The 10,708-nt window shown below is 40.2% G+C and overlaps 1 pseudogene; it reads left to right on the plus strand.

The window, feature by feature from the left end:
* The first annotated feature begins 481 nt into the window (after positions 1-481).
* LOC110296522 lies at positions 482-1,869 on the plus strand (annotated as a pseudogene).
* The last annotated feature ends 8,839 nt before the right edge of the window (positions 1,870-10,708 follow it).

Here is a 10,708-nt window from a genome sequence, read left to right on the forward strand (position 1 = left end):
CTAGCACTCTAACCCACACAATCCTGGAACTCCCTCCTGCCTTAGCCTTACAGCCGGAAGCAGAAACAGAACCCTCAGGTTCAGCATTATTTTTGTTTTGTTTTTTGTTTTTTGGTTTTTTTTTTGTTTGTTTTTTTTTTCCGAGACAGGGTTTCTCTGTGTAGTTCTGGCTGTCCTGGAACTCACTCTGTAGACCAGGCTGGCCTCGAACTCAGAAATCTGCCTGCTTCTGCCTCCCAAGTGCAGGGAATCAAGGCGTGCTCCACCACGCCCGGCTCAGCATTATTTTTAATTAGCATAATTTTACCAAGCCTTGAGGAAGAAGAACGCAAGAGCCTATTGTGGAGACGCTTACCCGGAATCCCAGCTTTCAGGCTTCTGGATCAACATCGAGCCTATTTCTACGGCAAAACGGGTAGGCCAGTTTAGACAGGAGCCACTTCAAACTCGTCCTAGACCAAGAGGAATATTCACCACAGATATGGCTATGAATGTGCCATCAAATAGCCTTGTTAGATCAGAGCAGCCGGTATCACTAATACCCCAGGTTAAACCTGGAGAAAAGCAAAACTACAACCCCCGATTTTTGGCACATGAAGGTTCGAGGTTTCAGTCCCTTGGAAGGGTCCGACCCGATCCAGGATCTCAGGAGAATCTCTGAGCTCTGCTATCAGTGGCTGAGGCCCGACCTGAACAGCAAGGAGGAGATTCTGGATCAGTTGGTGTTGGAGCAGGCCACTAGAGCTGCAGGCCTTAGTGAAGGAGAGCAGAATGAAGAGCTGCAAAGACCTGGAAAAGATGCTGAGGGACAGGAAACTGCACAAGTGGTCCATAATCTACTCCCAAGGACAGGCATACCTCCTTCCGGATCCCAGTGTTGGGAAGGCTGAAGCCACAGAGGATAAATGGGATCATGTGGATTTGTCCCAAGAGCACCTGTCCTATCAGAGCAAGGAGTCTCTCAACAGAGGCCAGGCCAGCCTGGAGCTGCAGAACCTCTCAGAGACTGAAGGGCCATCCATCAGCCAGGAAGAGGACATTTTCCTGGGAGTGATTCCTGAGAGGAGACGGCCAGATTACCTAAGTACTGGGCAGAGCCTGGGGAATGATTCAGTTACTGACTGGGAAGAGGCAGAAGTGTCTGTGTTTGTGGGTCAAGACCCACAGTCAATACAGGGTCCTGCTGGTTCTCTCAGAGTAAATGGTGCCGCGCTGCCCCAAGAAGACACTAGTGTGGATGCTGTACCATCGTTCAACCAAATTCTGGAAAGAGAGTTAGCCATAAATAGGAATCTTCAGAGTCTTCGTGGTTTCAATTTACCCACTTCCCAAGGAGTGGCCTCCTATATGGGCAATACAGACAATGGGCTAGAGGCTGCTAATCCGGAGTCTGCTAACCCGCAGCCTGTAGCGCAAGTTGACAGTCTTGCTGGCCAGGCTCGGTTTCAGTGTACTGAATGCAAGAAGAGGTTTCTTTACAGGTCTCAGTTTGACCTCCACCAGAGGTAACACACAGGAGAGAGACCCTTCAAGTGCAACTTGTGCAACAAGGCCTTTCTAGAGTCCTCCGACCTGAGAGTCCACCAGCGTGTCCACACTGGGGGAAAGCCTTACACGTGTGCAGTCTGCCAAAAGGAGTTCGCCTACAGGTCCACCCTGCAGGGCCACCGTCGTGTCCACATGAAGGAGAAGATTTATGTGTGTGAATGTTGTGGAAAGTGCCTCCGTCACAAGGGCAACCTCACTGTCCATTTCCGCATCCATCGCGCCTTGAGACCCAACATCTGTAAGAAGTGTAACATGGCTTTCCAACAGCAGGAGACTTGGAAGCAACACATGAACACCCACTTGAGAAAGGCATCTGTGTAATTATGGACCCAGTCTTTTTTCTTTCCCGGGAGCAATGGAGACTGGGTTGCCCATATTCCATGTCTCATCCCTTCAGGGTCATTGTATAGAGTGTTCATTGGTGGTCTGTTTCACTATGCCCCGTGGGTTTTCATTTGTTTGATATAGGATTAGAGCATATATACTAAAAGTTAAATGTTTTAAAATTAAATTTTCATTTAAGATTAAAATGGGGGGCATATCTCTGAATCTTTGCAATGTTAAAAAAGAAAAAAAGAAAAAAAAAAAGATCTTGCTATCTCCTAAGAATCAAGGACCTGGGGTCATGGGATGTTAATTCATAGGACAATCAAAGGAGAACCTGGAGTAAATGACTGGATTGATATGTAACATAAAAGACTGGGCTTATGATCTCTCTAAAGATCTCCAGAGAAAGCAGGACAAAGAGAAATCAATCCAGAAAGCTGTCTTGAGCAGAATGTAGGTTATCAGCTTCGATCCAGGATCTGATTTGGGAGTCCTTTGTTTCCCTGTTCTCAAACACCCCTTTTCTCAGAACCCCTCTCCAAGCTGAGGCTGGTCCTTGGCTTTTATTACTTATGTCCCATTCCGTGCCTATTGTCTCTAGCTGCCCTAGGCGTACCTTGAATATGCAGAACTCTTATGTTCAACATCTTTTGTTCTCTTCTCAAAACTTAGCAGTCTAGTTCCCCATTCTTAGCAATGTGTTTCCAGATTTAAAATTTTATATTTTAATCTTAAAGGGAATTATTATTGGAGATAATATCAGACATCCATGTAGGTTATACCAATATTACTTTTTAAATCATAAAATGGAATGAATATCCAAAAGATTAGCTATTGGGCTTCTTATTATTCAGATTATACTATAGTTTTAGGTTCCTAAACCTAAGTGTTGTAGGAAATGTTTTATTTTACCTTAAAATATGATGAATATAATCAATTTTTTCAACCAAGCAGCCAACTTGACCTTTCTTAAACATTTAAAAGTAAATGATACCTGTCAGCATACTGCCTATAACTTAGTCTGCCTACTTAAAAAGAAATTCAGCTTGGCTTCCTTTTCAGATGTTCATTGCATTTTACACAGTTGCCAGCTGTGTTAGAAAAGTGCTTGCAACTGTGACAAAACACCTAGGAGAACATTTATAAATAAAGGTTCATTTTGGTTCATCTTGGTTCAGTCTCGGGGGGTTTTGCTCTGTGGTTAGCCATTGTTTTCAGGCCTACAGCAAGGCAGATGCTTCATGGAGTGAAAAACAAACAAACAGATAAACAAACAACAATAATAATAACTACAGAACATGGTGAAGGTTCTTTGCTTCGCGACAGCCAGAAAGCAAAGAAGGGAAAGAGAAAAGAAGTGGCCAATGGCAATATGTGTTGTAGGGCATATCCCCAGTGATGTCCTTCCTTCTAAAACTCTGAAGAAATATTTAAGACATTGAACACCTATTAAGTAATTCGCCTATAGAACTAACCTCTGTTTACCTCCATAAACTCATGCAAGGGTTTCAGTTCAAAGTGAAGTGAAGCTATAAACACCAGTAATAAACATAAGCCAGTCACACTCAACATAAACATAATAGGATTTCCAGATTGTTTAAAAAAAAAATACCTTTCCAAGAACTGTAAGAAGTTTTCTGCTACAGTTATCTTTCAGAAATCTAAACAAGCAACTTCTGTTCCACTGTAGACTAAGTAGTGCTTTTTGGTGTGTACTTAAGAAAGTTATGATCTTAGAAAACAAAGCATATTTAATTTAAAGAGAAAATAAAGTAGCGTGGGGAAGTTTATGGGTACTGATAGGTCCTAAATGTAAATATTCAGTAATAAACATTTCCAATGGTGTCTCCTTCCCTGTCTCAGGAACTCATTACTTAGAAATAAACGCTTAGAGTGATAATTCTGTTGTCTTCACTATGACAAGACCCTGAGTGAAATAATTTATTCTGTATACTGCCAAAGTGACTGCAGAGCACATTTAAACAGAGGAAAGATTCATTTTGACTCTTGGTTTCAACTCCTGAGAGGTGGCTCTGTTGTTCTCAGACTGTGTGAAGGCAAAAAGCATGTAGCAGTCAGAGCTGCTCACCTACGGCAGCCGGGGAAGCACAGAGAAACAAAGAAAGGACTAAGATAGTGTAGGGCCCCAAGGCACACTCCAGTGATTCACTCCTCCAAGACACAGAGAAAACGGCCATGAAACTGTAAATCAATGCAATTATCTGTTTGTTACCAGAGGTCTTGGGATTCAACCTTTTGATTATTGGATCCAACAGCTAAAGAAGACATTTTTTTAGTTACTGGGGACTAGACCTTGGAAAGAGTCACCAAGGTTAATACATGAAAAACAGCTAGTAGGCAGAAAGGTTATAAACAGCTCCCCTACCTAGGCTCCTTTGGGGGACTGAGCATGTGCAAGCAAAGTCCTTGCCATATACAAATGGGCAGAGGTGGTGCTATCTAAGTGGAAACAGCACTAAGTGGTTCATATCAAAGTGGATCAAAATAGTATGGCCTCCAGGCTCTGATCACAAACCTGTCTCCATTTCCAGCCTGGGAGTGTTTCTCTTTAATAATAAGCAGTCTCCTTTTCTGACACTATTCACTCCGAGACTTAGGAAGCCAAGCATTATATAGCCGGTGACCTCTGAACTCAGATCTGTACCATTGTCTTTAAAACCCGAGTCTCTAGTTTTGATTCAAGTGGCCTTCCAACATTGATCTGTCTTTGTAAAAATAATTTACTATACTATACATAATTTGCTTGCCTGTTAACATGGGCTTCTAATTGGCTTCTTGGCTATTGTTGTTAGAAATTAATTAACCATTTTAAAATGTAAAATCTTTAATACTTGTACAAACTGAAAAACATAAGACTTTTTGAAAGTGTAAAAGAAAATATTTGGTGATCAGAATCCAAAATGCTCTCCCTCTCCTTATCTCCCCGCCCCCTCTCGCTCTCGATCTCCTCCCTCTCTGTCTCTCTCTCCCTCTCTGTCTCTCTCTATCTCCCCTTCTCCTTCCTTCCCTCCCTCTCTCCTCCTTTCCATCCTATGTCCCTCCCTCTTTCCCTCCCTCTCTCTCCTCTCTCCTCCTTCTCAACCTTAGTTCTCCCTCCCCCTTGCCTTCCATCCTCTGACTTCTAGCCATTTCCCAGTTACTTCAGCATTTTAACTTTCAAAATTAAACATGGTGACTTCCATCTCTTCCACCTACATATTTAGAATTAATTTATAATGTCCTAGATTCATGTTAGAAAGGATAAATAACTCACGTTTACATGAATGTTTTAAGAGAGTAAATTTGTAGTCCACTTAACTTGACTCAAAGGCAGCATTCTAGAGAGGAAAATGAACAACAGTCAACCAGTAAGGCAGAGAGCACCTCCCACAACCCCTGTGTCTGCAATAACAAGGATTCTGTAAAATGAAGAGATGTCAGCTTCCACAGCACAAACAGGGATTATATCTGGGGCACAAAGCCAGGTTCTTCCTGGGGCGACAGAAGGTGCTTAATCTGTAACCTCTTTACACATAACTCCTAAAACCTATGGCCAGTCATCTTTTTAAAAATTAAGGAATTTGAAGCCACATGATATTTTAATGGTTAGCTAAGCCAATTGCTTAACATTTCTCAGGCGAAAAGGCTTTGTCAGAGGCTTCAGGGTCTGCCTTGGTCGGAAAAACAAAATGAGAACAACATGAGGTTAAAGGTCTTAGCTTTGATTCACAATTCTAGAGTCAGGCCGAAGGAGGTCAAAGAACTCTAGGCTGGGGAGGCGGTGTTTACAGCTAGCAAATGGAAATGAGATGGAGAAGTGCTGTTGGGAGCACTGGTTCCTGTTGAGCCCGGACCTCATTTGAGTCAGTTGGCTGCCCGCTACTTGCTACTTCCGCTACTCAGGGAGCTCGCTTGCATTAATCAGCAGGGAGACACAGCTGTCTGGAGACACAGCTGTCTGATGTAAAAGCACCCTTCCGCCCTGAAGCATTTATAGTTGCAGTACATGCTAAGCCAGGTTAGCAGTCCTCAGGGAAGGACTCCTCTGCCCAAATTCAAATTAATCCAGCAGCTTCTATCACTCTGTCTCCTAGGAGAAATCTAGAACTATGCAACTGTCTGTCCAGTGCTTTCTACAGGCCCGCCTTCCTTCCTACAATAATGTTTACAAAGGGATGAAGCTCCTTCCGTTCATACGCATGACTCCATCTCTTCGAAGCACTTTAACCACAGTTAAATAATGGACTTAAGTAAGCATAATTGACCTTAAATTAGCTGCTGTTGTCGTCAAATTGTCAGCATTGTCCCCAGTCTCTCTAAGAAGTCAATATATTGAGTTTCCCTGCTGTTTGCAGGTTCATGCATCCAGCTGTTAGGGGTAGAGAGAAAGACATCACAACACTGTCTACGCTGTTGTGTTGAGCAACAAATTCCAACAGCTAGAAAAAAATGTGGAAATGCACTAAGCCATCCCAATTGACAAGATTTAAAAAAAAAATCTCCCACAGGAAAGAGCTGAGAACAAGCTAACAAGGATCCTTTCTTTGCCCTTAGGGATTTAATTTTAAGTTATTTGTTTTTGTTTTGTTTTGTTTTGTGTTGTTTGTTGTTTGTTTAAAAAAGGTTTCTGGAGAATCGCTATCTTGTGGCAAAAATTGAACAAGCATTTCTTCATTTTAATATCTTACTCAAAGAATCTTCTCCATACCAGGTAAATATTTGGTGAAAAATGACTTTTCTGCGTGTGCAAATGGAGTTGATAACAGTCTTCCAAATTGCTTTTTGATATCTTTAGAATAAACGAAATATAGGTTATCATCTAAACGGCATTAAAGATTGTAATTTTATTTGGGAAATGGGTTCGTTTCTTACCCTTTCCTTCTACAAATCAGATTTAATTAGCCCACTCCATTCATCAGAAATAAAGTAGAGCATGGGAGAGCATGCAGAGGGCAAGTTGTTTGCTGGGACAAGTCAGTGCACACCTTCTATGACGGGTAACCATAAACTTTAAAGTACAACCCTTTTTTGTATGTGTGTTTGTACTAGGGTAAACTAATGCCTGAGTCAAATTGGTGTCAAATGTACTGAAGTCAGTAGGAGTTAAGGAGTAATTTCCTGGTATCACATTCATTCATTCAAAAAATATTTACTGGTTAACTACGTGCCACCTTAGCATCTCCAGATGTTAACAATGCATTGTCAGCAGCATGGGAGGCCTTCTTCTAAGAACCCCTGGCTAGGTGCAAGCTACTCTTTCTTGCCTCTTTAGGACAGTGTTGTCTGTCGAAGCTGCTTCATCCGATTGATTGGTAGCTGTGGCTTTTAAGTTTGGAAATGTTTTGAATATCCTCTTCTTCCTCGGTGGTTGTAATTGTAAATTTTAGGAACACGGGAGAACTTCACAAACTTGTCACTGAGTGAATGTCAACGTAATAGACAAAGCACCCATGGGAGAATCCAACAAGGACTGCTTTGGGAACTTTGTGGAGAGGATGATAGTGGAACTCATTCCTAAGGAATGGGTTCTTCTGTAAAGAAAAGAATGGAGAAAATTAAAAAAGAAAAGAATGGAGGAAGGGACTTGCAAGAATAGGACATGTCTGGGCATAGTCGGAATTATAAGGGGATATTATTATTATTATTATTATTATTATTAGCAGGTTTATTGTATTGGGAAGCTGCTCTCAGGCCGGAAAGAGTTTACTGGTCCCAAGGACCAAGGTTAGGGAAGTCACCACGGGGAAAGGGGTGTGGGGTAGAGAAGGGAGAAAGAGAAAGGGCACACAAGCAGAGATAGAAGAGAAGGGGGATTCTTTCTTAATAATGCTGTTTGGAAGCAGCTCAAGATGTGTCACTAAAGAGAGTATTTTAAACTCATATCGATGTTAAAAGACATTTTGATCACCTTTCCTCGATATCTGAAAGAAAGCATTGTTGAAAATAAATAAATAAAGGAGGAATAAAGAAGAAAAGAAGCAACAAACAGGAAGTCATTAGGCTCCATAAATGTGTGTGGAGCTTTGGGGATAAGCTTTCTGGGTTCCCCGGTGAGAGCCACCCCAGTCCCTGAACATACTCGGGAGAAAGTGTGGGAAGGTCTTTGGCTGCTTTCATCCTCTGAAATGCAGCTGATAACTCTCTGAAGTGCGGTAATAATGGCAAATTAGACTGTCTTGTTCCAAATGATTTCAATATTATTTGGAGAGTTTTCCGATGCTTTTGAATTAAGAGAATGATTGCTACCCTAAATTTTAGGAGCTTTCAGAAAACTTAAAATACTTGTATTATTTTATAGCTGAAGTACTTTAAATCTTCCAGAATGTTATTTTATAAATGCTTGTATATATCAAAGTCTAAAGTAAATGCTTAAACGGCGTTAGAGCCTCGATTTCTTCATTTTAAAAGGAATCAATGCGGACTACATATATAAATCATATATATTTTCAATGTCTAATAGCAGCGAATTATTATTGCATATTAGCTTGTTATAATTAAATCTTATGGGGGGAACAATCCTTACAGCTTATGAATGTCGCCAGATGGAGAACTAAGTCTCAGCGCAGATCCCATTATAAATGGCTAGGCAGTGAGAGGGGAGGCTAAGCTATGCACAGTGCCTAAATCCTGACCTCTAGAGGCTGTTCTGAAAAACGGCAAAAGGCTACCCCGTCGCAACAGCTAGGACTGTATTGTTTAAAATCTCTCAATATACACTAACCTGTCCCAGGTCACAGCAAGCACACAAGGGAATTATCTTATTGTAAACAAGATATTATTCTAGAAAGGAGAATTCCAAGCAGTTTTCATTATAATGCAATCCTTAATTCCAGATGACTGGAATTTCTAACCTACTCAATTAGTATTTTATATGCTCCAGGCTCTAGAAGGAATGACAGTTCATCATTTTCTTATTTCATCTTTGATGATAATTGGAAAGACCCTAAATTTTCCTTAATCTAACATGCAGGACTCATATCCAAATCTTCTCCCATTTTTATGTGTCCAATACAAGACCTTTCTTAGAGAGCGCCGATTGACTTTAAAGATTATGTAGCACTGAGGGAGATGAATTGACACATGATAGATATTTCATGAAAATTTTCACATTTAGATCCATAACATGGCAAAATACCAGCCTATAAATTGCAGCTAATTAAGTCAGTTTGCTCACCAACTAATTACTGGGATTTAATTAACATGAAGAAGTGTTACTCAGATCTTAGAGATAGTCCTTACAATTGTGTCTCACGGACACCTGTGCATATAGGCTGAAGATGACCTGTATGAAACATTTTCTGTGCACAGGCTTTAGGACTTTGATCCATCATATAAGGTCATGCTTCAAATGTTCCAGCTCTGTCTCATGAGCACCGAGCACACTTCAGACTCTAGAGTACTTCAGATTTTAGATGAAAGATGCTCAACCTATATGACTTACATGTTTTATTTTCAAGACATCATCATTGACTTACTGGCCCAGACATTTAATATAAATCACTTTCCTTTTATCACTTATATTTAAAATATTTATATACTTGTAAAAGTATTTCTATAGTTTTATCTTTTTAAACTTGCTAATAAAGTTGTAAAAATAGTAAAGAGTTGTAAAATATTTTATAAAAAGACTGTAATGTAAAGTGAATAAGTAAAAAGAATTAAATTTAATTTTAAAAACTAAAAAAAAAAAAAAAACATGAAAACTAACATTAATTATAAGGAATAGAGAAATGACTGAGCAGGTAAAGACTCAGCCAAGTGTGACAACATGAGTTTAATCCTGGGACCCACATAATAGAAGGAGAGAATCAACTCTCTCCCTTCTATCATCCTTTTACCTCCACAAGCACAGTGTGCCCTGCATGTGTGCCAACAACACACAATACTTATATATATGTATCTTAAAGTTTCCACTGTTTAAAAAGGTATCAACCTGACAGACTCTATCACCAGTTAGGAGTGTAAGCCTGCAGACATGTCTGGATTGCTTACACTAGATTAGCCTCTGGGCATGCTAATGAGAGTTTATCTTGCTGGATTAATTTAGGTGGGAAGACAAAACTACTCCTTTGATGGGGGTTCTATATTGCACAAACAAATGAAAGTTAAGGTGAACAGCAGCAATGTTTTCTGCTTCCAGACTGTAGATTCAAAGTGACCAGTTGCTTCAAGCTCTTCTACCAGGGCTTCCCCGTCACAGTGGACTATCCCTAAATGTGTGCACCAAAACAGATTCTCCCTTCATCTGCTTTTGCCGAGGTCATTTATCACAGCAACAGAACTGAGACAAGGAATTTGAGTCTTCACAGCTGAAAATCAGGGATCTGGCTTATCTTACAGTTTCATCAAAGTCTGTTCTACTTTGTAAGACATTAGGTTTAGGGAAATAAAATCAAATAAATTTACTTAGAATGTTTATCATTTGCAGAGGGTGGCAAGAAATGTTTTCTAAATAGCAAAAGGAATTTCAAAAATATTTTAAATTATCTAAAATATCTCTCCCCAAAATACTGCTAAATTCATGTATTTTGTGTGTTTTCTACATTGAAGACACACACAAAAATGGCATGAAAGCACAGAATTAATTAAAAATTATATTTTTAAGAGGTATACAAGTGTGAAATTCATGGTGTCTTAGCTTTTAATAGCTGAATAGTATTCCACTGTACACAAATTTCATTATTCATTTTATCATATTTTCTTTATTCATTCTTCAATTGACAGAACTCTAGTTGTTGCGGCCCGCCCGCGGTCCACAACACGAACGGTTCAACTGAAAATGGCAGTTCCCTGCAAAGAGAGGAATCTAGACGGGGCGGAAGAAACAATGGAG

This window comes from Mus caroli, chromosome 6 (genome assembly GCF_900094665.2).
Source record: "Mus caroli chromosome 6, CAROLI_EIJ_v1.1, whole genome shotgun sequence".
In the NCBI taxonomy this organism is placed as follows: domain Eukaryota; kingdom Metazoa; phylum Chordata; class Mammalia; order Rodentia; family Muridae; genus Mus; species Mus caroli.